This window comes from Panulirus ornatus, chromosome 15 (genome assembly GCF_036320965.1).
Source record: "Panulirus ornatus isolate Po-2019 chromosome 15, ASM3632096v1, whole genome shotgun sequence".
NCBI lineage: Eukaryota > Metazoa > Arthropoda > Malacostraca > Decapoda > Palinuridae > Panulirus > Panulirus ornatus.
In genome coordinates this window covers 11,093,630-11,119,225 of record NC_092238.1, presented here as the reverse complement: position 1 = coordinate 11,119,225, position 25,596 = coordinate 11,093,630, and the positions used below count along the sequence as shown (strand labels likewise).

The 25,596-nt window shown below is 44.7% G+C and overlaps 1 protein-coding gene across 17 annotated transcripts in view; it reads right to left on the bottom strand.

The window, feature by feature from the left end:
* Window positions 1–25,596, bottom strand: part of LOC139753727 (uncharacterized) — a 1,039,260-nt gene that overhangs the window by 767,112 nt on the left and 246,552 nt on the right. The window contains exon 2 of one of the 17 annotated variants that reach the window (XM_071670489.1): window positions 14,713–14,769. The exons of the other annotated variants lie outside the window; for them this stretch is intronic. The gene's annotated coding sequence lies outside the window, so the exon portion shown is untranslated. The remainder of the gene's footprint in view (window positions 1–14,712; window positions 14,770–25,596) is intronic. 17 annotated transcript variants of the gene reach the window in all.

Here is a 25,596-nt window from a genome sequence, read left to right as displayed (position 1 = left end):
TGGATGATGCCAACCTACCGCACAACGTGCCACACTGAGCTACTACATGGCTCAGAAGACGATTGATTTGTACGAGAAGACACCTCGAAAACCAACGGTATACGACTGAGCGAAAACCGCATGACCAGAGGAGGTAAAAATTGAAGGCCAGAATGTGACAACTGTTATTACTGACTGTCGCTGTTGTCAATTAATAATAATAATAATAATAATAATAATAATAATAATAATGGTTTTAAACTACAAAAGGAAAAGCGAAGCCTAGTTCTAGGTTTCGTTTATGAATGGAATCTGGTCGAGATCCACAAACATTACCCTCAGGGTGTAGGATAACACATAAGATTCGATTCTCTTTCCACCATCCACATGGAATCCACAGCCTGAGCCATGCGATGCTGTCAAATATATGGCAACGATCTGAACCTCTCATTTTTGCCGTGAGGTCAGCCGGATCGACAGACTATCCTGCACGTAGTTGGAAATGACGTAAGGTTATGAAATGAGGTCTTAATGAGTATTAGGGATAATTACTCCTTGAAATCCCATCAAATTAATGACCGTCAACCCTACATGTTCATGTTTAATTGCACTGCCTCGCACTCAAAGCGGCTTCTCAATCATTTGTTTTTTCTTAACTTTGCCAAAAGGAGACGTGAGCAGTCACGGACTAAATCTTTCCTCAATGTGAACCCCTCAGGTGAAAAAATACAGAGAGAGAGAGGGAGAGAGAGAGAGAGAGAGAGAGAGAGAGAGAGAGAGAGAGAGAGAGAGAGAGAGAGAGAGAGAGAGAGAGAGAGAGAGAGAGAGAGTACCTATGACGACATTCTGCCATACGGGATGACTGGCGCGTAACACAACACAGAAACATTCCCCGTCAAGTGGTGTAAGGCTACTAACGCGCTGTCAAACGTGTGATGAAAAAAGTGTGTGCACTCCGAAAGAGCCTGGAGTCACCGTGCGCTTGCACTACTACACCCACCGACTTGAATATGAAACTCTATCATGAGTTTGTCCGTTAGTTTGCTATATTCCTGTGCTCCTTCATCAACATTTAAAATGCCCCAGTGACTGGAAGGCTCTACATGTTTCCCTTATACCAAAGTCAAACCCAAAGACACTCGACTGAGCTACAAATCCAATGCCAACACCCCCGATTACCAGCTTAAGCTTCGTATGTGACTGGGGGCTTAAAACATGTATTACAGGCTCCAGTTCTGTAAAATGTAGACCTCTACCGCCCAATGCCTCATCAGCAAGAACTCCGTGACTTTCATCTTCCTTGCTTTCACCACAGCTTTCGATCTGATCACCTACATAAACGCTGAAGAAAAGCCACTAACACTGGGCTACAGGGGGGTCTATTCAGAGGCGCGGGCCCAGGGGATCTTACCCCGGTTTCGGACCTACCCTCTCAGCGAGCCTGCTCAAGACTAGCATCGGACTTACAAGAATTCGGACAGATGGCTACAAGAGCAACTCAATTACTGTCGACATAGCTCATAATTAGATAATATCAGTCCCCAGATTTGTATTTTGTGTAATGACTATGTTTAACTCCCCATTTTCTATAGCCCTATGATTTTTTTGTTGTTGCAAGCATGTTTCTTAAACTTTTAAACTCTTAACAGTAGTTTGGAGTGCAAGGAGCAGTTATTTAATATTTTCACACACACACACACACACACACACACACACACACACGAAGGTATTAAACAAAAATGAAGGTAAATAGCATAAGGCAACAGGAGGACCCCCGTCGTCCACAACAGCCGATATTACTCAATCTAGCCTCAGAAGACCCCTCACTACTCACACACACGCCAGGAACATTCCATTGTTTACAGTGGCTGCATATTTAAACTCGAGTATTTTCAAACTGTTTACTGACGATTTGTATTCTGCCTCCCGGCGACAGTCAACCCGGTGAAGAACACACAAATCACAACTCACTACCTGATGGATTCCTCACCGAGCTTAATTCTCGATTATTTCTGTATCGTCGACTGTCAACTTATCACTCGTTTCCTGCCACAGTACCACATTCTCCAGCCATAACTCAGCACTGACATACACTACCAATTCTGGTCGCTCAGCACCACCAGAATTTACTGTGCCTTTGCCTTCACGTATTATCATTCTCTTAAGACGCTATAATTCAATGTATTCCTGCTATTACGCATTGTAACCCGCTGTGCTAAGGACAGAACGCAAACACGCGGCTTCCTATAATCTGTACTTTCCATCTCACGAAATATGTAAGTTGAGGAAAAGTGCGTCCTAGCGAGGAGGTAGATGAACGATTCTTAGTGAAGATGAAGACATGACTTTCGTCTCAAACTCAGCAGCTGTTTCCACTTCAAACGTCATATTTGTATTTGTATTTACAATACTTTTCCATGACGATTGAACACGTGACAACACTAAAATGTTTTTACCAGGTACACACGACGCTCAAGATATTCGTATTCTCTGTCTGTGTTTCTGGCAGGATCATGAGGCGTTTCGACAGACCTCTACAACTGACGGCTGTACAGGACGCTTTAAAGACTCGTACTTCTTCCCGATTTTGCTTGACGATCAAGACCACGGTGGAGGAATCAGCTTCTGCTACACTCCCGTTCTCTGAACAAGATTATCAGAGGTCTACATCGACAGATGTAAACACTGACATCTCAAATCTACGAGATAGTCAAATGTCCACAACCAGCAATGAAATAAGCCACTAGCGCTCGCCCTGCTGCGACGCCTCATGCAGCATCCATTACGAGACACTATTTGATTATAATGTACACAAAGATACAAACCGCCCTTACTATATGCTCCTCGGCAATTACTGGTGAGAGCCATGAACATGTAAAAAGATAATAAGGACGATTCTTTGGCGCATACGTACAAAGAACAAATCAATAAATGCTTCGACAGTCTAAAAATCTTTAACATGTCATTACACTACAGTGGAGGAATTAAGAAGGGTCTACGCGAGTACCTACAGAGCGAGACAGACTGGCCACGCGGTGTTGGTCACGTCGTCCTATACGGGTCGTAGCCTCCATCCGCCGGAGCGGGCGGGCAGAGGAGCAATGCCAAAGACAACTTGGCAGAGGAGGGAGTTGTAAGGATAGATCTCCGATACCACATCGTCAGAAACACGTCCGGAAAAACTTCATCTCATTTCAGGGTTTCAACTGTGACCATCGGATCTTCCTGGCTATTTACCCCTCCCTCAAGGGTCATTCTACAACACCAGCCGCTCGTCATCTGCTCAAGCACACACAGGCCCCTGTGGCCTAATGATGATGATGTTCTTAACATCCCCGGCAGAAGCACCACACGTAAGCCCGGAACACGGTATAGTCGCTGAGATACGCTACAACTGATTTCTTTGTCAAATGGATTTCTTTAACGTCATTATACAGTCCAGTGTGTCTCTTACTTCAACAAGAGTTTCTTTTTATCATACACGTTAGGGACCAGAGATTCTATTATCTTCCACGTGTATAACATGATGTATCATGCGTCATCATTCCATTTAATGTAATGCGAGTGACTTTAACCAGTTCAGTACCGTTCGCTGACTTAGTGCCTGCTGTCAATTTTCGTATATGTTCTACTGTAGATCAACAATTTCGCGGAGTTAGAATGATGCTGGAAGTCCAGAGGAGAGCGTTCCAAGCGTGAGGGTAGCTATGGGTGAGGTGAACAGTGCGACCAATGCTCTTGCTTCATTGGTTCTGAATCAATGTGTTTACATCTTGGGTTAGTAACTAACTCCTACAGAACATGGTTATGGGAAAGAGGGGGATAGGGTATGAGGGATGAGGAGGGAAGCAGCAAGGGAAGAATATTGTAAAAAGTCGATGACAGAAAGAGTATTTAGTGCTTCAGACGAGACTTTCACAAGAAGCTGTCATAGCGCGTAACACTAACCACAGAAATATACACAGAGGTACGTGGACCGAGTCGTGTTCGTTATGTGTGCGGGGCAGAGAGAAAGTGGAGCATCTCAATAAAATCATGATCAAATCAAAAGAGCAGAGGAAGTGGGTACAAACTTATCCCAGGGACATGATAAAAAAAGAAATAACTTACTGAACATGTAACACGACGCACATGGCTGGCACTAACACCCTCACAAGACAGCGATACACTGCCACGGGGACATCACCAACAGATGAGTCTCCTACATCAGAAATTCTAAGCTTATGTGGCGAACTAACTGTAACATAGAACGGTACAATAATCTAGTCACTGGGGTCCGACGAAGACCCCTCTGTGAGCCCAGCGATCCTTTTGCACTACTCACATGATGAGCATGGATGGCCTGCACAATAAATTAGCCGCTGATGGCAGCAAAAACTAAACCCACGGAGAGTGACACTCAGCAGTGCCTCTGTCCATAAACACACACAAAACGGATGCCATTGCTCTATAAACAGGACTAACATCCTTCCTGTCGTGTTGCTGTTCTGGAGGTGGACAATAAGGAAGTACATGAAATGGGCCACCAAGAAGGACTCGACCTCCACATGTAACAACATCACTGGTCTAAGGGAGGTGACGGAACACGACAGCCAGTCACTGCTCTGGGAGGTGCGACATGACAAATGTAACAGGACAGCGGCAGATGCCGACCTACTGCTCCATAATTACTGGCGGTGTTCAGTACCTCTCGTCGTCCAAGGAAGCTAACACACCACACAGCAAGTGATTTCACTGAAATACATGGGGCAAAGGACGCCAAGAGGGTGAAGAAAACAGGCAAGGGAAGGGGGAGGGAGAGAGGAGAGAGGAAGGTGGAGAGCACGGATGGATGGAGGGAAGGGAAGAAGCAAGGAGGGAGTGTGTATATGAGTGGGAAGTAGTAGTGCGAGGGAGGACACAAAGATACGGACTGGCAGGAAGAGAAGGAGTAAAGGTAATGTGGGAAAGACAACGGAGACATGGGCAAGGAAAGAAGGAAAAACAAGAAATGAGGCAACGAAGAAACAGGGCTGGAAGGACGGAGATATGTGCAGACAGAGGGAAGTGGAGTAGGGTTGAACAACCTGGGAAGGAGGAATTACCGGTAGGATAACGAGAGGAAGTTAAAAAGCAAGATGGGAAGAGGTAGAAACAGGAGAGGATAGAAGAGGAAGTAAGTTCAAGAAGCGAAGAGGTAGAGGAAGGGAGAGAAAGTAATGAGAAGGGAAAAAGGCAAGGTATGGGTAAAGACGCACGCTGTGTGTCCAGGATGTGTGCTCAAGGGGCGGAATTTTATCATTCTTCCATGACCAGAATGACAAACAAGAGGAATGAGAAGGTAAGTTCCCCGTGTGCAAGAAAGACGCAATAGCGGACGAAAATTGTTCCTAGTATCATTTCTGAGAAACAATAAAGATATCTACATAAATCGGACCTTTCGTCTTATTGTGTAAGGATACGTTTGAATAATTCAATTATCTACACATGGGGCAGTACGCTACACCCAAGCCAGGGTCACAAACTCTCATTAAGCATATTATATATTCATGGTCTCTGCCGAACACATGTACATGGACTCTCATGAAGTAATATCTATATATTGGCTGCATTCATGAGTTGTGAACCTTCTAAACGTAAAAAATCCGTAAAATTCACATATGTACACATATAGCCCATCAATACTTACTAAGCATTTGTTCTAACTACAATGAGGAACACGGCACCTTCACACAATGGATCCAGGAGGTTTCTAGAACAGAATTGATCCCCACTTCCTAAAATAATTGTCCCCTAATCCCATGCTCAGTCCCGCATCAAACTTTTGTGAACTGATAACAACTTAATTTACTTCTAAAATTAGATTGTAATAAACTGATCCAAGTTGTTTTCCTTTTTTCGTTAAAACATGTCAGAGCCATATGATGTAATCATTATAGAGGACGAGCAACTCTTCACACAGAGAGCTTATATAAATCATATTATATATATATATATATATATATATATATATATATATATATATATATATATATATATATATATATATATATATATATATATATTAGATGAAGTGAAAATGATTGGGGTGTGAACGTGCAGGAGGGTGAGCGACGCGCACGGGATAAAGTGAACTGGAATGATGTGGTATACTGGGATCCACGTAATGTCAATTAACTAAACCGGGGCATGTTAAGGTAGTAAACCATGGAAATGTCTGTGGAACCTGGCTGTGGAAATTGCACATGCCAGCCAGGGAGTGGCTTTGAGGAAAAGCGGTCTTTCTTCGTCTTATCCTGGAGCTACCTCGCTAGCAAGAGAAACCGCAAACAAGTATGAAAAAACAATACGTATATAAGGTGGTTAAAAGTAAGGCTAAAAAGTAAGGCTAAGTTCATACGTAGAGAGACAGGGGTAGATTACAGTTTGAGCTTGAATGGATAAAACCTGAGGGAAGTAGAATTCTTTTAGATACCTGAGAGTGGATATGACAACGGATGGAACTCACCAAGTACTCACCAGGTATTGGCTCTGAAGCTACAAGGCAGGTGGAAAGGATAAGGTCCTGAGAGCGATGAGGACCGTGTGGTAAGAGTTTAGCAGAGTTGAGGGACTGGTTTGTTGTGGTGCGAGTTTGAATGGCGTAAAACTGGCGGAAATGAAGTGCTTTAGATACCTGAGAGTATATCTGGCAGAGAATGGAACCCTGGAGGCAGAGGTGAGTCATAGGGTCGGTGAGGAAGTGAGGATTTTTGGAGCACTGAAGAATGTGTGGAAAGACAGATCGTTATCTGGAAGGGCAAAAATGGATATGTCCCAACATTATCATATGAATGCGAGGCATGGGATATAGATAAGAGCGGAGGAGGGTTGGTACGTTGGAAATTAAAAGCTTAAAATGAAATGTGGGTGTGAATGATAGTAAAGTGTGGGCACTGAATGATACAGTGAAGTGTGGGCTGTGAATGATAGTAAAGTGTGGGCACTGAATGATACAGTGAAGTGTGGGCAGTGAATGATACAGTGAAGTGTGGGCAGTGAATGATACAGTGAAGTGTAGGCTGTGAATGATAGTAAAGTGTGGGCACTGAATGATACAGTGAAGTGTAGGCTGTGAATGATAGTAAAGTGTGGGCACTGAATGATACAGTGAAGTGTGGGCAGTGAATGATTCAGTGAAGTGTGGGCAGTGAATGATACAGTGAAGTGTAGGCTGTGAATGATAGTAAAGTGTGGGCACTGAATGATACAGTGAAGTGTAGGCTGTGAATGATAGTAAAGTGTGGGCACTGAATGATACAGTGAAGTGTGGGCAGTGAATGATTCAGTGAAGTGTGGGCTGTGAATGATAGTAAAGTGTGGGCACTGAATGATACAGTGAAGTGTGGGCAGTGAATGATTCAGTGAAGTGTGGGCAGTGAATGATACAGTGAAGTGTGGGCAGTGAATGATTCAGTGAAGTGTGGGCTGTGAATGATAGTAAAGTGTGGGCACTGAATGATACAGTGAAGTGTAGGCTGTGAATGATAGTAAAGTGTGGGCACTGAATGATACAGTGAAGTGTGGGCAGTGACTGATGACTGAAATGTGGGATGAGAATCATTCAAGTGTGGGCTGTGAATGATAGTAAAGTGTGGGCACTGAATGATACAGTGAAGTGTAGGCTGTGAATGATAGTAAAGTGTGGGCACTGAATGATACAGTGAAGTGTGGGCAGTGAATGATACAGTGAAGTGTAGGCTGTGAATGATAGTAAAGTGTGGGCACTGAATGATACAGTGAAGTGTGGGCAGTGAATGATACAGTGAAGTGTGGGCAGTGAATGATACAGTGAAGTGTGGGCAGTGAATGATTCAGTGAAGTGTGGGCAGTGAATGATTCAGTGAAGTGTGGGCTGTGAATGATAGTAAAGTGTGGGCACTGAATGATACAGTGAAGTGTAGGCTGTGAATGATAGTAAAGTGTGGGCACTGAATGATACAGTGAAGTGTGGGCAGTGAATGATACAGTGAAGTGTGGGCAGTTAATGACACAGTGAAGTGTGGGCAGTGAATGATTCAGTGAAGTGTGGGCAGTGAATGATTCAGTGAAGTGTGGGCAGTGAATGATACAGTGAAGTGTAGGCTGTGAATGATAGTAAAGTGTGGGCACTGAATGATACAGTGAAGTGTAGGCTGTGAATGATAGTCAAGTGTGGGCACTGAATGATACAGTGAAGTGTGGGCAGTGACTGATGACTGAAATGTGGGATGAGAATCATTCAAGTGTGGGCTGTGAATGATAGTAAAGTGTGGGCACTGAATGATACAGTGAAGTGTAGGCTGTGAATGATAGTAAAGTGTGGGCACTGAATGATACAGTGAAGTGTGGGCTGTGAATGATAGTAAAGTGTGGGCACTGAATGATACAGTGAAGTGTAGGCTGTGAATGATAGTCAAGTGTGGGCACTGAATGATACAGTGAAGTGTGGGCAGTGAATGATACAGTGAAGTGTAGGCTGTGAATGATAGTAAAGTGTGGGCACTGAATGATACAGTGAAGTGTGGGCAGTGAATGATACAGTGAAGTGTGGGCAGTGAATGATACAGTGAAGTGTGGGCAGTGAATGATTCAGTGAAGTGTGGGCAGTGAATGATACAGTGAAGTGTGGGCAGTGAATGATTCAGTGAAGTGTGGGCAGTGAATGATACAGTGAAGTGTAGGCTGTGAATGATAGTAAAGTGTGGGCACTGAATGATACAGTGAAGTGTAGGCTGTGAATGATAGTAAAGTGTGGGCACTGAATGATACAGTGAAGTGTAGGCTGTGAATGATAGTCAAGTGTGGGCACTGAATGATACAGTGAAGTGTGGGCAGTGAATGATACAGTGAAGTGTGGGCAGTTAATGACACAGTGAAGTGTGGGCAGTGAATGATACAGTGAAGTGTGGGCAGTGAATGATACAGTGAAGTGTGGGCAGTGAATGATTCAGTGAAGTGTGGGCAGTGAATGATACAGTGAAGTGTGGGCAGTGAATGATACAGTGAAGTGTGGGCTGTGAATGATAGTAAAGTGTGGGCACTGAATGATACAGTGAAGTGTAGGCTGTGAATGATAGTAAAGTGTGGGCACTGAATGATACAGTGAAGTGTGGGCAGTTAATGACACAGTGAAGTGTGGGCAGTGACTGATGACTGAAATGTGGGATGAGAATCATTCAAGTGTGGGCTGTGAATGATAGTAAAGTGTGGGCACTGAATGATACAGTGAAGTGTGGGCAGTTAATGACACAGTGAAGTGTGGGCAGTGAATGATACAGTGAAGTGTAGGCTGTGAATGATAGTAAAGTGTGGGCACTGAATGATACAGTGAAGTGTAGGCTGTGAATGATAGTAAAGTGTGGGCACTGAATGATACAGTGAAGTGTAGGCTGTGAATGATAGTAAAGTGTGGGCACTGAATGATACAGTGAAGTGTAGGCTGTGAATGATAGTAAAGTGTGGGCACTGAATGATACAGTGAAGTGTGGGCTGTGAATGATAGTCAAGTGTGGGCACTGAATGATACAGTGAAGTGTGGGCAGTGAATGATACAGTGAAGTGTAGGCTGTGAATGATAGTAAAGTGTGGGCACTGAATGATACAGTGAAGTGTAGGCTGTGAATGATAGTAAAGTGTGGGCACTGAATGATACAGTGAAGTGTGGGCAGTGAATGATACAGTGAAGTGTGGGCAGTGACTGATGACTGAAATGTGGGATGAGAATCATTCAAGTGTGGGCTGTGAATGATAGTAAAGTGTGGGCACTGAATGATACAGTGAAGTGTGGGCTGTGAATGATAGTCAAGTGTGGGCACTGAATGATACAGTGAAGTGTAGGCTGTGAATGATAGTAAAGTGTGGGCACTGAATGATACAGTGAAGTGTAGGCTGTGAATGATAGTAAAGTGTGGGCACTGAATGATACAGTGAAGTGTAGGCTGTGAATGATAGTAAAGTGTGGGCACTGAATGATACAGTGAAGTGTGGGCAGTGAATGATACAGTGAAGTGTAGGCTGTGAATGATAGTAAAGTGTGGGCACTGAATGATACAGTGAAGTGTGGGCAGTGAATGATTCAGTGAAGTGTGGGCAGTGAATGATTCAGTGAAGTGTGGGCAGTGAATGATACAGTGAAGTGTAGGCTGTGAATGATAGTAAAGTGTGGGCACTGAATGATACAGTGAAGTGTGGGCTGTGAATGATAGTAAAGTGTGGGCACTGAATGATACAGTGAAGTGTGGGCAGTTAATGACACAGTGAAGTGTGGGCAGTGAATGACACAGTGAAGTGTGGGCAGTGAATGATACAGTGAAGTGTAGGCTGTGAATGATAGTAAAGTGTGGGCACTGAATGATACAGTGAAGTGTGGGCAGTTAATGACACAGTGAAGTGTGGGCAGTTAATGACACAGTGAAGTGTGGCAGTGAATGATTCAGTGAAGTGTGGGCTGTGAATGATAGTGAAGTGTGGGCAGTGAATGATACAGTGAAGTGTAGGCTGTGAATGATAGTAAAGTGTGGGCACTGAATGATACAGTGAAGTGTGGGCAGTGAATGATTCAGTGAAGTGTGGGCAGTTAATGACACAGTGAAGTGTGGGCTGTGAATGATAGTCAAGTGTGGGCACTGAATGATACAGTGAAGCGTCGGATGTGAATGCTCTTCTAACCTTTTCTAACCCATTCTCCCGCCTGGTAGGGTGATGTCTGGACACAACAGTACTCTAGTCTGGAGGGGACAAGAACTTGAATCAAAGTCATCTGCAGCTGCGCCTCCCACACCTTCACAAAATCCATCCTACATCTGTGGCAAGGTAACGGTGCTCTATAATGCCTCCTGGACGAATGATCATAATAACTTATCTCACGTCTTTTACAATAAGTCGTCAGTAGTGCCGCGCTGTGTGTTGGCGTCCGGTAATGAGAATTTCTATCCCCTCATTCCCCCAATCTGAAACATAAGGACGTAATCTCCTTTTAACAGGATGTCATTTTCAGAGACCACTACATGACAGGTTATCTTATACACGCGATATTTAGAAAACCCATTCTTCAATCAGGACAGGTCTATACCATTTGATGTTATCAATCAAGACGTGACAAGAGCTCACTTTTCCTAAAAAAAATAGAGAGGAGAAGGATTACTTTTCTTATCAGGAAATCTCAATATCATCTCGACTGACAATGTCCTTTCGCGAGCCGGTTTTCCTTAAAAAGCTGACTGTTCAAAACTCGACAACCTGTACAACGAATAAAGAAAACGGGTTCCGTAGCTAGAGACAGACGGCAGTTCTGGGCCAACATACAACTCTGCCCCGTAGCTGAAGCTTGGGCACAACACACCCATCCATAAACTGCTATCAACTCAAATACTTATTTGGACCCTAATTGTGGACCAGATAAATGGGGACTATCAGGAGAGTAACCTGTACTCTTTAAGATTGAATTCTTTTTTCTTTTTTTTTATCATTACCTGTATCATGCAGTTTAGAATAATGAAACGATTTTACAGCCTGGAGGTGAATGCCCACTAAGCTACGACGTCAGAAGCCGGGAGGAGGGGAGGCGAGTTACATACCAGTCCTGTTACAAGGCTTCCCACCCACGCGCACGGACCACACACCATCTTGGTCAACACCAGGTGGCCGGCCAGCCACACCCGCGCTGAAGAAGTAGTTCGGTCTTGGCGAACACTCACAAAAGCCTGAGTTACACAGCCAGTACAATTTTCGCCAGAAAAAAACTGTCTAGTGCAACTCCTCTGTGACTGTTGAAAGGTTCTCCTCTACCCCCCAAAAGAGTCTGACAGCAACCTGATCTTGCATCTAAATCTCTGATCCACCTAATAGCAAGTCTCTGAGATTATCTATGAGTTCCCCCACTTCCCGCGGAGTTGATAATTTGCCCTCTTGTACGACTGATCCACTTGCCTGCTGGCATTTATCGCCCGTGTGCCCTCAAGAAACTATGCTCAGCTCTCTTCTCAGTTAACAATTCTCTAAACTATTAACAAAAATAAATTCATTTAACTGTGGAAGCTGTAGACTACAAGATGTACTTATCTAATGGGAGCTAAACAACGCGTTAATATAATTTCGACCTGGCTCACTTCCTCCACAACTGAATATTCCGTTTACTATTCGCCACAACATTATCGGCAAGTATCCGGTGAAGTTTTCGGGGGTATTTTACCTTTACAGCCCAGGCGAGGCCCATACTGCTGGGTTAAGTCGTTGGTCGACCAAAATATTGGAAATCCGTAGTCCATGTAGCTTCTACCACCTGACTGAGGTCTAGGGTACTCTTAAACTGTTACACTGTGAATCCCATGGTGTTTCAGATAACTGCAAACAAGATGATGAAGTCTTGGTCCCTAAACGTTTGAGGTGCTCTCTCTTTTTGTGCATATCGCACCTTGGATTTCAGAGGTAGTATTTTACAGTCTTCTATGCCTAACATGCCCGTTGGAAGTTATATTCAAGTGTAAGTTGGAGACCATGCCTTCCGGGATTTGCCAGATATAGATGATGATATACTTATCCCATTTCCGCTTCATGGATTACAGTCTCAAGTGATTTTAGCCGTTACCAAAAATTCAATTCCATTATCACGTTTATACGAACCGTGAAAGACCTGTGAAAGCTTTCTTATTCAGTAATTTTCCCTGCCTCTGTTTGTAAAAGAATATGCGCCATAAAAATGATCATCACTGGTTTTTCTTCCCATGACTTGGAAAGTCGGCAGGATCCATCCCATCATCCTTCTAAGAAGCAACTGTTGTTTCGTTGTGTTTGCTAAGTGTTAAGTCGTCAGATAGTATCATTCAAAAGTGTTTCACATTATTCAACTGATTCAGTATAACAATGTCCGTCCGTTATTCTGCACTGTTTTGATTTGTTCATTCTCCCCGTACTGAAGGAGTTAAAACTTATCCTCACTGAAAAGCATGATCTTGATGGTCTAGTGAGACTTCATTTACGTCTCTTTTCAGCCTTTCAGTATATTCTGCTGACGTGATTTTCATGCAAAAGAAACAAACACACAAAGTGGAAGGGAAGAAAGGACACACGTCAGTGGAGACCTCCAAACGGGTTGAGGTGACCAGCGGCGTGCCACTGGGTTCTGTTTTAGGCCCATTACTCATCTGGTGTATGTAAATGACTTGCCCAAAGATATGGACTCCTACCTGAATATGTTTGAAGATGATGCAAAGGTCATGAGGGAAGTGAAAAGCGAGGAAGATTCCATCAACTTACAAGGGGAACTAAAAAGACTCCAAGCTGGTCTGATACATGTCATGGTTGATATAAAGTAATGAGGAGGGGACAGAGCCAAAGAAGGCTGCAATATGATTAAAATCTGGCATGAAATAAACTTCAGGATTGTGTGTGTGAGAAGGACTTGAGAGTCGACAACGTCACTAACCTGCCGCCAGAGTCTCACATTAGGATACTAGTTAGAGAGACGGACTGTCTGCTGGCAAATGTTAAAATAGCTTTCAAGTATATGGATAAGGAAGTTTTTAGCAACGTGTTCATATCCAACATAAGGTCAAAACTAGAATATGCTCCTCAAGGTAACGTCATTGCGCCTGAGAAGCACAAAGTGCTAATAGAGAAGGTCCATTGAGGGAAACAAAGATGGGACCAGAATTAAGATAGCTGAGTTACAGGTAAAGTCTTGGGGCTTTCTAATTTGCACACCTTGGCAGAGAGAAGAATGAGGGGTGACCTGATCACAACCTTCTTTTTTTTCTAAGAGATCGAAGACGTGGATAATGAACAATTCTTCGAGAGATGTAGGGACTGAGCAACTAGATGACATAACACGAAATAAAGCAAGAAGTACTAGTCAAGCATATGAGAGTTGGATCAATGGAAAAGAAAAATTTACTTGGATAACGTAGAGAATATGCATTAATTTAAGATGTTGAACGATAGTAGAGAATGTTCAAGAGAAGCGGCCCCACGAGTGTTAAATTTCTCCCTGTTCAGAACTAGTTAAGTGATTACACACACACACACACACACACACACACACACACACACACACACACACAAAAGGGGGGAGATGAACAATACTCGCACACACATACTGAATCTGAAATGCAGAGTGAATCAGACAGACAGCAATGCAGTCACATACACAGACAAGAAACAAAACGTACCCATACTCTGAGAAGTTCCAGTGTTGTGGTGGAAGGGCGGAGCACAAGATGGAGTCACCAGTGTAGAGACTTACCCAGGTGCCGCTGGCAACCCCATCCGTGAGAGGCGATCCAGTGTCACGACATAAATATCACGGAACGTAATCAACATAACCTACACTGACCTTCCTCCTCTCTACATCGTCGAAGTAGCATACACAGCTCGCGACACCAAAACACGACGGACTGATGCTTACTAACGAGTAACTTGCCTGCTCGTGATATAGAGGTGTATCCAGACTTTCTGGTATCTCACATAAAGAAGATATAATTCCACTTGGTTAACAATTAATGATGATAATAATGACAAGGCGATACTTTACCAGAGTGTTGAAGGTCGTCTAACTCCCACTTCTCAGTCTGAGACAAAGCGGTCATGCTGCTCTATCAGGATATCAAAAGCCCTAGCTATAAATCTACACAACCATAATATCCTGACTGGTCTGACACACTTTACAGGTATCTAAGCCTGGACGTGTTGCCAGCAAGGCAACACGCCAGTCACACAAACATAGTACATTATAATTACCTTCAGCTGATGTTTTCACCTACAACGCGATGGTAAGCTGCCCACCTGTGTCCTTACCTGTGGAAAGAACAAACAGTCAATATCGAATCTTCACAAGAATACCATAAGTGTACACGGAGGCCGAGTACAAATAATCACTTACGTATAAGTATACACATTTTAGATTCACAACAAACTGTAGGTTGTGAGTAAACAGTACCACGTATATCTTACAATTCACACTGTAATACACACCAATAAATGATGAAAATAAATAAATATATTGAACGACTTCAATATTATCAGTCTATGTTTTGATCATCAATTCTGGCAGAGAGTTTCAGTCGTTTCATTTATCTTTCCTCAAAGAGGGCGATGGCTGGAGTAAGATCCAGACTCACCACCGTCACCAATCCGCAACCATTCCTCACCCAGCAGCTCGTCACCACAACCTCTGTCCCTCTCACTCTACAACACATCTTGTTCCTTCATCATCCCAAACCTCATCCAATTCCTCTCCCTCCTGAACTTCGTTCCCTTCCCTCTTCAATGTCATCGCCTTCCCTAATTTCCAGTTCCCTCCCCACCCCCACCACGATTTCCATCAATTACCAACTCCCCCTCTCCAAGCCCCACCCTCATCAATTTACAGTTCCCTCCCCACCACCCGACTCCCTGCCCACTAGAGAAAATCTGATCAACTCTGAGCTCGTTAGGGTTCTATTACCGTTAATCAGCCACCAAGGTGCGATAATAACCTTCCCATTCTGGAAACTGGAATTCATTTGCATATGATCAATCCGGTAGCAAGACTCGTCATTGCCTCAGTTTACGAGATGTTATCTGGTCTCCATACTGAGGTAAAACTGTAGGAACCCTTCCAAGAAAAGCTCTATGCAGTCTTTCATATATCTACGACTTCCTCCCGAGTCTCCAAGACCGAACAAGCCTTTGGTTCCGCTGGTTGCACCATCGCACGCACTGCCCATCTGTCTTCCCCATGGGGAAGACAAAGGCTCGTATCGCTGAATGCCGAGGGTATGTCTCCTAAACACCGCCAGCGGTCGACGTATATAGTCCGACCTCTGATTACCGCGAAAGATAGTCTCTCTCGATCGTGCAGCAGCGTTTTGTTCTCAGTTACCCGCGCTTCCATATTTCTATATCCGAAGCCATAACAACTGTAAGACTAAGCATCTAACGTCGGCATTATTAATATGGACGCGTCCTTTAAGTCTAAACGCATACTGTCTCTTGTCCATGTTGGGCCAGACACTGTCGGACACTACATGACCATTGTTACGCTTAACAGCTGCCAACAAGTGACAAGGTAATGTATCAGTGACGCACATTTCAAATACACGGATTAGGTTAGGTTAGTGAGCGAGCGAGTTGGGGAGGATATACAATGCGGTAATACTAATTAAAACTGCAGAATCTTACGTTTTATGTGTGTCAGGAAATGAAATGATGGTTCTGCTGGTTTACAGAACACAATCAAACATGATCTGGTTATGTTCACAGTGGGTGCGACCGCGTTATACGGGTTGTGAGGCCGAATGTTGTGGGTTATGTGGTGTAAACGGAGTGATCCCTTATGTCTCCTTGATCTCAAACCCTGTTATGGATAGTGTGGTCAAGCGTTGTGGCTGGTGTCGTCCCGTGTTGTGGCTGGTGTGATCCTGTATTGTGGCTGGCGTGATCCAGTGTATGGTGTAGTCCCGTGTTCTGGCTGTGGCCCCGTGTTGTGACTGGTGTGATCCCATGTTATGACTGGTGTAGTCCCTTGTTCTGATTGGTGTGGCTCCGTATTCTAGCTGAAGTGGTCCCCTTTTTGTGGCCGGTGTGGTTCCGTGCTGTGGACGTCGTGGTTCTGTTGTGGCCGGTGTGGTTTCGTGTTGTGGCCGGTGTGGCTCCATGTTATGGCCGATGTGGCTGGTGTGGCTCCGTGTTGTGCCCGGTGAGGCTTCATGGTGTGGTCGATGTGGCTCTGTGTTGTGACCGGCGAGGCTCCGTGTTGTGGCAATGTGAGTCCTTGTTGTGGCCGACGCGGCTCCGTGTAACTCCATGTTGTGGCTGGAGTGGCTTCGTGGTGTGTCCGGCGTGGCTCTGTGTTGCGGCTGGTGTGGCTTCGTGTTGTGGCTGGTGTGGCTTCGTGTTGTGGCTGGTGTGGCTTCGTGTTGTGGCTGGTGTGGCTCCGTGTTGTGGCTGGTGTGGCTTCGTGCTGTGGCTGGTGTGGCTTCGTATTGTGGTTGGCGTGGCTCCGTGTTGCGGTTGGTGTGGCTTCGTGTTGTGGCAGGTGTGATTCCGTGTTGTTGTCAGTGTGCGTCCGTGTTGTGGCCGATGTGGTTCCGTGTTGTGGCCGGTGTGACTCCGTGTTGTGGCCGGTGTGACTCCGTGTTGTGGTCAGTGTGCGTCCGTGTTGTGGCCGATGTGGTTCCGTGTTGTGGCCGGTGTGGCTCCGTTGTTGTGGCTGGTTTGGCCTCGCGTCAGCTGTTGTGGTCCCGTGGTCCCGTATTAAGCTGCTGTGGCTCCATGTTATAGCTGGTATCATTCCCTGTCATGCCACTAAACTCTTTTTTTTTCATCTCATCTACCCATGAAGCTAGGTTCCAGTGAGTACGCAGGCCTCCGGACTGCAGCAGACACCAACAGCCTGATCGATCACCGTAAAACTGCGCACAGAAGCTTAGGCTACGTTGTCTATGTGGAAACAAGCCCCCAGGGAACCACAGTGTACCCCACACTAGGCTCCAGATGTCCCCCATCCACACAGCTCGGGCTGAGTTCAAGCTGCCGGATCGAACTGGGTCTGATATGGTTCAACCTCAGTATACTGACGATTCCAAAGCTACACACACACACACACACACACACACACACACACACACACACACATCTAAACACTCTCAAACATACACATAGGCACCAATCTCCCCATATGTGCATACATATATCAACCCACATGCCCACCCACATACATATATGCATACATTTACATGCCACAAGGCTAAACTGAAGAGTGTGCAGAATAACTTAAAAAATACTGAATATATATATATATATATATATATATATATATATATATATATATATATATATATATATATATATATATATATATATATATGGATCTGGAGAAGGCATATGATAGAGTTGATAGAGATGCTCTGTGGAAGGTATTAAGAATATATGGTGTGGGAGGAAAGTTGTTAGAAGCAGTGAAAAGTTTTTATCGAGGATGTAAGGCATGTGTACGTGTAGGAAGAGAGGAAAGTGATTGGTTCTCAGTGAATGTAGGTTTGCGGCAGGGGTGTGTGATGTCTCCATGGTTGTTTAATTTGTTTATGGATGGGGTTGTAAGGGAGGTAAATGCAAGAGTCCTGGAAAGAGGGGCAAGTATGAAGTCTGTTGGGGATGAGAGAGCTTGGGAAGTGAGTCAGTTGTTGTTCGCTGATGATACAGCGCTGGTGGCTGATTCATGTGAGAAACTGCAGAAGCTGGTGACTGAGTTTGGTAAAGTGTGTGGAAGAAGAAAGTTGAGAGTAAATGTGAATAAGAGCAAGGTTATTAGGTACAGTAGGGGTGAGGGTCAAGTCAATTGGGAGGTGAGTTTGAATGGAGAAAAACTGGAGGAAGTGAAGTGTTTTAGATATCTGGGAGTGGATCTGTCAGCGGATGGAACCATGGAAGCGGAAGTGGATCATAGGGTGGGGGAGGGGGCGAAAATTTTGGGAGCCTTGAAAAATGTGTGGAAGTCGAGAACATTATCTCGGAAAGCAAAAATGGGTATGTTTGAGGGAATAGTGGTTCCAACAATGTTGTATGGTTGCGAGGCGTGGGCTATGGATAGAGATGTGCGCAGGAGGATGGATGTGCTGGAAATGAGATGTTTGAGGACAATGTGTGGTGTGAGGTGGTTTGATCGAGTAAGTAACGTAAGGGTAAGAGAGAGGTGTGGAAATAAAAAGAGCGTGGTTGAGAGAGCAGAAGAGGGTGTTTTGAAATGGTTTGGGCACATGGAGAGAATGAGTGAGGAGAGATTGACCAAGAGGATATATGTGTCGGAGGTGGAGGGAACGAGGAGAAGAGGGAGACCAAATTGGAGGTGGAAAGATGGAGTGAAAAAGATTTTGTGTGATCGGGGCCTGAACATGCAGGAGGGTGAAAGGAGGGCAAGAAATAGAGTGAATTGGAGTCATGTGGTATACAGGGGTTGACGTGCTGTCAGTGGATTGAAGCAAGGCATGTGAAGCGTCTGGGGTAAACCATGGAAAGCTGTGTAGGTGTGTATATTTGCGTGTGTGGACGTGTGTATGTACATGTGTATGGGGGGGGGGGGTTGGGCCATTTCTTTCGTCTGTTTCCTTGCGCTACCTCGCAAACGCGGGAGACAGCGACAAAGTATAAAAAAAAAAAAAAAAAAAAAAAAATATATATATATATATATATATATATATATATATATATATATATCCCTGGGGATAGGGGAGAAAGAATACTTCCCACGTATTCCCTGCGTGTCGTAGAAGGCGACTAAAAGGGGAGGGAGCGTGGGGCTAGAAATCCTCCCTCTCGTTTTTAATTTTCCAAAAGAAGATACAGAGAAGGGGGCCTAGTAAGGATATTCCCTCAAAGGCTCAGTCCTCGGTTGTAAACGCTACCTCGCTAACGCGGGAAACGGCAAATAGCATGGGAAAAAAAAAAAAAAAAAAAAAAATATATATATATATATATATATATATATATATATATATATATATATATATATATATATATAAATAATATAAACCTAAGCTCCTGAAGCTTCGAGTCTGCGCTCCAGTCAAGAACAGGGATATGTGGGAACCTTTGGATCGAAATGTTCCTCGACGAGACTAACCTACTCCTCGTGCTGTGACGAAGACGACTTCTCGTTAACAGAGTCTGGTAACCACTCTCTCTCTCTCTCTCTCTCTCTCTCTCTCTCTCTCTCTCTCTCTCTCTCTCTCTCTCTCTCTTGTATCTAACCTGACAATGTGATTATTACACCAAAGTGCACTAGGGAACTTGTGTTTCATTTTCCCCGTGGACTCATAGGAACACACACACACAAGCTGGTAACATTACGACAAAGATTACGTGCCGGGAGGAGCTTATATAACTGGGCCACAGGCGCAGGGCGTCCGTAGCTCGCGGGTCGAAGGTCCCACCACTGTTCCCAAGCCTCGTTGGAACCCCTTGAACACCACGATATGATCCCTGTACATCACATTCCGACCCCTGAACACGACGTCACGATCCCTGAACACCACCTCACGAACCTTGAACACCACATGTACAATCACTGAGCACCACGTTACAACCCTTGAACACCACGGTACGACCCTTGAACACCACGCTTCGACCCTTGAACAACACAGTACGACTTTTGAACACCAAGATACGATCCTGAATACCACATGACGACCCTAAACCTTTAGGTAAGACTCTTGAACACGATAACCCTTACCTTATTTACCGTATCCCTTACAACGGCTTCGTAAGTCTTCTACCCTACAGCTCGGGCTGAGAGCAAGCTGCTCAAGTGAGTCGTTGGTCGACCAAGCTGTTGGAAGCCGCTGCCCACAGGACCACGTAACCACCACAGCCTGGCTGGTCTGGTCCACTTTGTTCGGAACTACGCCTTTCAGAATTTTCCAAGAGTAAATAATGATATTTCTCTTCCGTCTGCGCACCCGACAGTACAGCCTCATGTGATTTCAGTCGTTCCCAGTAGTTCAGTTCCTTTACCGTGTCAATATGGGAAGAAAAAAAAGGTCTTTACAAACTTCGTAACAATGCCATGGCCGCCCTGAAGGGTGGTGTTGGTACACATAGCAGTCTTAGATTCGTGTGTGTATTCGTGCCGTGAAGAGCGTCTTTAACGCGTCGGTACGACCCTTGAACACAGCTTATACGATCGTTGGCCAAGACGGCTCGACACTCGGGGCAAGAAGGCCTAGCCCCTGAAATGACCCTTAGGGAGCATGTCAAGGGTCACGGTCATGACACCTAAGGGTCGTCCCGTCGTGCTCCGGTGGTTAGGAAAACCTTCAAGCTGACAAAGCTGCTGAGGCTAAAGCCTGGTCTTCCACTTCCTGGACCAGGATACAAACCTGTTCCATCTGGAGTAAATCACCGCAGAATGCAGTGCTTCCACCAGACTCAACATTCTACTTCACTGGGAGAGAAACTAAACAACCACTGAGCCAAGCAAACAGCCTTTGGAGGAAAATGAAGTAACCCATGAACAAAATACGAGGTGACATAAGGAAAGAGCTAGTACGCCAGAGAGGGGTCAAGCGGGTGACCCAGGAGTGTGAAGGTACAGGGTGAGTCAGAGCGAGATAGAGATAGAGAGAGGACTGGGTGGGCCAGTAGTTGTCAAGACAGCATGGATCGTGTTCAACAAACAGGCGAATGACAGAAATTTCCTTGTGGGTAATTGAATAACCGGACGACAGAGCGACCCCTTGTTTACCATATAGCCGGATGAGCGAAAGAGGAAAGCGAGTGTGTGAATGAGAGAGTTAGCGAGCATGTGTGTTTGAGCCGGGAGTGGGTGGTGTGTGTGTGTGTGTGTGTGTGTGTGTGTGTGTGTGTGATGTTTGGTGGCGGGGAACACCGTGCCACCAGCAAGACACAGCCGTGTTACCGAAGCCTTGGAATATATCACAGCAGGTGAGGAGTTGTTCCTTCCACACATAGAGTCCGGGAGTGCGAGGACGCAGGGGTCGTCCACACGGACAAGCTTAACAAAGTCGATATTCTCTGAGGGATGAGTGTGGGTGGGTTAACAACATGGACAAACACATACACGAACACATCCATGAGGAGAGAACAACAGGGAGAAGGATGAGCGACGGGAACCCGTTCAATAAACCGCGCCACATCGGGAAAGCCAATCAGACACTAAAATCCCCAAACCCAAGGTACATCCATACAGGCAGAGAGGCACTGTAATATATCTCCAGTGGGACACTACAGCCTTTGTGTACCGCCTACTCCTTAAAGACGAGGCCGGTCATTACTGGAAATGGAAATGTCCAAACATGGCGCCTCGGCAGGGTTTCAAACGACATTACATTAAAAACCCCGCTCCATACAGCCTCTAAGGCTCAGGTCCTCATCATACATCAATCATGGAGGGAGCTTTTATCAATCGGTCAAGAGAGAACTGAAGAGGCGGGAAGGATAACCCCCCAAATGTTGCCGCAGCCAAGCTTAATATCAGGAATGCCTCACATACAGGCGGCCCAAGCTGCGTAACTGTTGCAGCTGCTGAAAGACATTTCTTTTTTTTCTCTCTACCTCGCGACTAAACGAAAAAGCCTATCCCAATGTTTCCCAGAGTCACCTGTAAATACTGATATGTGGAGGATGTAAAACAAGTCACGGAAGTATAAGGAGAATATATGGGAAAATATAATGTAAAAGTCGAGGACGTGACAATGCGGGGGTGTTGCGTAGGACCTCAATACCAGAGGGAGGGAGGGAGGGCCGGCAGGAGATGGAAGCTGCGGACTGCCGGGGGTGTCTAGGGCGACAGTGAGCCAGACTTGGCACTGGGCCAGGCGTCGGCCTGGGGGGAGGAGGCGGGACGTGCTGCTGGTGACGTCAGGGTGGGCGTGGCCTGCACGTGACGTCATGCTCTCAGCTGATTTGGATGCGCGGGCGAAATGGGAGGTCCCGCTGGCGCCCTGCATGCAACTGCCTCCCTAGAGCTGTTGCCAGGGTCAATCTCCAAGCACTCTCTCCTCTTATGGGAACTTATTATCAATGGATGGCTTCGTATAGCTTGAAAGAATACGAAAAGACACATTTCTAACCTGAATTCCCGACTCCCCCCCTGAAACTATTCTTTTCCGGTGAGAAAATAGACCATAAACACACGGGAGTTTGGCAAGAGAGCGCCCTACCCGAATCACACCACACTCGAAGCACCTGATGCTCTTGGCCACGTGTTTACATGACTCAATGTGTCACGTGAGCAGCCAATTACACCTAGCAAGTTATCGGCCCCGAAAGCTTTATATTGACGATACTCAGACGTTGGAAAGGAAGGATCAGGTTAATTCATCCAAAGGAAAGTTTGTTAGGGCTGTCAGGCAGATAAAGACTTAAACGACTCATGAAAACTTAATTGTCATAAAGTCACAGTGAAAACACACACACACACACACACACACACACACACATGTGTGTGTGTGTGTGTGTGTGTGTGTGTATGTGTGTGTGTGTGTCCCGACAACCTTCATGCCCATGATGCCGCTACCATAAAACAGACACCGAGCACTAACTCAACTGCCCTAGCACTCTCTGCACATAGACGCACACACACACATCATCACAACACTATGTCACCTGTGGTTCCGAACCGGTGGACGTGGCCAGCTTTCTGAGCGCTGCAGTTCCTCATAAGGACAAAAAAGGAACTCCTGGGGCAGAAGAGCAAATATGCGTTACCGCACTCCGCCATCATTTGGTTCTATCGTGAGTGAGGTCACTTTTGGCAAGGGTGTACAGTTTCGTCAGGGAATCATTCCAAAATGTCCACATTTCCTTCTTATTAGAAGTAGCGCAGTCTTGGGCTGCAAGAGTCCCTTGAAAGAGCTCCTAGATAACAACAGGAATATATATATATTTATATATATATATATATATATATATATATATATATATATATATATATATATATATATATATATATATAAAGTTAAATCATCGAGCTCTGATTGCCTAGGACTAACTATGCGTTTCACAGAGCAGAGCCAACGCCAAAAGCCTTTGATTGGAAAACAAAAATGTTAAACTACGACACAGTTTATCATAAACGACGTCCCAAAAGTCCAGCCACACAGGCAAGATTCACTATTCACCTTTTCACGAACTAAATGTTCAAACTGCATGTTATGAACAAGCATACAGATAACCAAGAAACCCTCCCTATATCCATGGGGTTAGTGTATGCCCACTTCACGACGGGCAATCTGAACACGTGGTGAACTGAAGGTAATCTGTGAATTCTGCCTATGAGTCCTGGCATCTGAGACACGCTGTATAATTCAAAACTTCAAGAATAGTGAGGATCAAGTGTCAAAGGCGGCCAAGCCTCCATGCAGCCTCGCTCCGCCATAAAGATGAAGATCTACGTCCCCACACCATCATAACTACACTCTTTATCCTCTTACAGTCAGCATACCACCACATCTTACGAGGCAAGATCTTATTTCGGACATGGATTCTATTCTCATCTGAGAGATGCACTTACGCCCCTTGTACTTTGATTCTGACGTTTGAGGGAGAATATCAACACACCACCAGATGATCACAAGACTTCATTCTCCTGCTGCTGGTGTTACGGATCTCACCCACATGCAAGTAATTAAGCAGATGTCTCCAGGCATGTCTGGGGGCACTTAGATACCAGCAGGAACCGATGAAATTATTCCTCCCTTATGTTTACTGTGTCCGGCCTTCCTCGTTAAGTCTTAGGTCCAACTGTTCCCCGATACGTTAGCCAGCCACAATACATTTCCGTAAACATTTATGTATTCAAGGAAAACAGCCACGTTCGAGACCCTGCGCGGAGGAGCTATTTCTTTCTTCTTCCATCAGAGGCTCCAGTCACGGAGGGAAGTCCTCGTCGACGGCAGCCCCTGAATGAAACATGAGAAGGGAAAAGGGAACAGAGAAAACGGAAAAGTGATGAAACTAAGAGCCCTTGGGAAGTGGAAAACTCGACTTTTAAGGAAGGGTTGGTCATAGCAGTAGGCAAAAACAGCTGATCGTAGCTCCGGAGCTTAATGGCGTAGGGAGACATGTGGACACCACAAAGCCCCAAGCCTTATGCAAACGACCACACAGAATGCATGTGACTTTGTACGAGTTACGGAAAGAAGGTAGTTTTGTGGTTTTATATATATATATATATATATATATATATATATATATATATATATATATATATATATATATTCCTATGAGTCCACGGGGAAAATGAAACACGAAAAGTTCCCAAGTGCACTTTTGTGTAATAATCACATCATCAGGGGAGACACAAGAGAGAAAAATTGTGATCCTTTCCAACATATATATATATATATATATATATATATATATATATATATATATATATACACACATATATATTATCCCTGGGGATAGGGGAGAAAGGATACTTCCCACGTATATTCCCTGCGTGTCGTATAAGGCGACTAAAAGTGGAGGGAGAGGGTGGGTGGGGGGTGGGGGGTGGAAATCCTCCCCTCCCGGTTTTAATTTTACAAAAGAAGGAACAGAGAAGGTGGCCAAGTGAGGATATCTCCTCTAAGGCTCAGTCCTCTGTTCTTAATGCTACCTCGCTAACGCGGCAAATGGCGAATATGTATGCATATATATATATATATTTATATATATATATATATATATATATATATATATATATATATATATATATATATATATATATATATATATATTATACAGGCACCCAATTAACTGACCAGCCCCTAGGGAAGGATGAACAGCTGGGCTGACTGAGGTGTTGATGAGCCGGATTCAACTTGTTGATCAGGTACGTGTGTATAGACAGAACCACCCCAGACACGAGGGCAGTAATCAACACATGGGATCATACACATATATAAAAAAAATATAATTGGATTTAGGGACCGGATGATTTTTTTTTCCACTGAAACAAAAACCCATTTTCTTTACAAACTAGTACCTTGTATACTATGTTTCCAGTATAGAGTAGGTGTTAGTGAGAGAACATATGTTCACAGTAATAAGCGGAATATTTCATAATAATATATTGTACATAATGAAATGATAAAAACCAATAGTACGAGAGATGTTTCTATTCCTCCACACGTCACACAT